Source organism: Arachis hypogaea, chromosome 11 (genome assembly GCF_003086295.3).
Source record: "Arachis hypogaea cultivar Tifrunner chromosome 11, arahy.Tifrunner.gnm2.J5K5, whole genome shotgun sequence".
NCBI classification, from domain to species: domain Eukaryota; kingdom Viridiplantae; phylum Streptophyta; class Magnoliopsida; order Fabales; family Fabaceae; genus Arachis; species Arachis hypogaea.
The window spans coordinates 112121150-112123641 of record NC_092046.1 but is presented as its reverse complement, the minus strand read 5'-3'; the positions used below and the strand labels follow the sequence as shown (position 1 = coordinate 112123641).

Sequence of the window (2492 nt, the reverse complement as noted above, 5' to 3'; positions counted from 1 at the left end):
TAAGTTCTAGAATCATATCTTGTGATTTCTTGTGAATCAAGTCATTAATTGTGATTTTAAAAATCAAATCTTTTTCAAAAACTAATTTCTATCATGTCTTTTCAAAAATATCTACTTATCTTATCTTTTTCAAAAAATATCTTCTCAAAATATCTTTTCTAACTTCCTAACTTCTTATCTTTTCAAAATTTGTTTCAACTAACTAACTAACTTTTTGTTTGTTCCTTAACTTTTTCAAAACTACCTAACTAATTCTCTCTCTCTCATTTTTCGAAAATATCTTCCCCCTTTTTCAAAATTTCTTTTTAATTTATTAATTATTTTAATTTTTAAATCTTAATTTTCGAAAATTACTAACATTTTTCAAAAACTATTTTCAAAAATCACTAACTCTTTTTCAAAAATTATTTTCGAAAATTCTCTTCTCTCTCATCTCCTTCTATTTTTTTTATTTATTCATCTACTAACATCTCTCCCTCATTCAAAAAAAAAAAGGATCTCTATTATTATTATTTTTCTGTCCATTCTTCCTTGTATATGAGCAGGAGCAAGGATGAGAACATTCTTGTGGAAGCAGATCCAGAACCTGAAAGGACTCTGAAGAGAAAATTAAGAGAAGCTAAAATACAACAATCCAGAGATAACCTTTCAGAAATTTTCGAATAGGCAGAGGAGATGGCAGCCGAAAATAGTAATAATGAAAGGAGGATGCTTGGTGACTTTACTGCACCTAATTCCAATTTACATGGAAGAAGCATCTCCATTCCTGCCATTGGAGCAAACAACTTTGAGCTGAAACCTCAATTAGTTTCTCTGATGCAGCAGAACTGCAAGTTTCATGGACTTCCATCTGAAGATCCTTTTCAGTTCTTAACTGAATTCTTGCAGATATGTGATACTGTTAAGACTAATGGAGTAGATCCTGAAGTCTACAGGCTCATGCTTTTCCCTTTTGCTGTAAGAGACAGAGCTAGATTATGGTTGGATTCTCAACCTAAAGACAGCCTGAACTCTTGGGATAAGCTGGTCACGGCTTTCTTAGCCAAGTACTTTCCTCCTCAAAAGCTGAGCAAGCTTAGAGCTGATGTTCAAACCTTCAGACAGAAAGAAGGTGAATCTCTCTATGAAGCTTGGGAAAGATACAAACAGTTGACCAAAAAGTGTCCTTCTGACATGCTTTCAGAATGAACCATCCTGGATATATTCTATGATGGTTTATCTGAGCTATCAAAGATGTCACTGGACACTTCTGCAGGTGGATCCATTCACCTAAAGAAAACGCCTGCAGAAGCTCAAGAACTCATTGACATGGTTGCTAATAACCAGTTCATGTACACTTCTGAAAGGAATCCTGTGAGTAATGGGACGCCTATGAAGAAGGGAGTTCTTGAGGTTGATACTCTGAATGCCATATTGGCTCAGAATAAAATATTGACTCAGCAAGTCAATATGATTTCTCAGAGTCTGCATGGAATGCAAGCTGCATCCAACAGTACTCAAGAGGCATCTTCTGAAGAAGAAGCCTATGATCATGAGAACCCTGCAATAGCAGAGGTAAATTACTTAGGTGAACCCTATGGAAACACCTATAACTCAACATGGAGAAATCATCCAAATTTCTCATGGAAGGATCAAAAGCCCCAACAAGGCTTTAATAATGGTGGAAGAAACAGGTTTAGCAATATCAAGCCTTTTCCATCATCCACTCAGCAACAGACAGAGAACTCTGAACAAAATGCTTCTAATTTAGCAAATCTAGTCTCTGATCTATCTAAGGCCACTGTAAGTTTCATGAATGAAACAAGGTCTTCCATTAGAAATTTGGAAGCACAAGTGGGCCAGCTGAGTAAAAGGATCACTGATATCCCTCCTAGTACTCTCCCAAGCAATACAGAAGAGAACCCAAAAGGAGAGTGCAAGGCCATTGACATAAGCGCCATGGCCGAACCTGAAAAGGAAGGAGAGGACGTGAATCCCAAGGAGGAAGACCTCCTGGGACGTCCAGTGATCAATAAGGAGCTTCCCTCTGGGGAATCAAAGGACTCTGAGGCTCATCTAGAGACCATAGAGATTCCATTGAACCTCCTTATGCCCTTCATGAGCTCTGATGAGTATTCCTCTTCTGAAGAGAATGAGGATGTCACTGAAGAGCAAACTGCCAAGTTTCTTGGTGCAATCATGAAGCTGAATGCCAAATTATTTGGCATTGATGCTTGGAAAGTTGAACCTCCCTTGTTCATCAATGAACTAAGTGATCTGGATCAACTGACATTGCCTCAGAAGAGACAGGATCCTGGAAAGTTCATAATACCCTGCACCATAGGCACCATGATCTTTAAAGCTCTGTGTGACCTTGGTTCAGGTATAAACCTCATGCCCCTCTCTGTAATAGAGAAACTGGGAATCTATGGGGTGCAAGCTGCTAAAATCTCACTAGAGATGGCAGACAGCTCAAGAAAACAGGCTTATGGACAAGTAGAAGATGTATTAGT

At 38.0% G+C, this 2492-nt stretch overlaps 1 non-coding gene across 1 annotated transcript; it reads right to left on the bottom strand.

Annotated features, from left to right (window-relative positions):
- Window positions 1-1071: 1071 nt before the first annotated feature.
- On the bottom strand, window positions 1072-1179 carry LOC112725573 (small nucleolar RNA R71). The gene has a single exon (XR_003164673.1). It is a non-coding gene; the product is annotated as a small nucleolar RNA R71 (small nucleolar RNA).
- Window positions 1180-2492: the final 1313 nt, after the last annotated feature.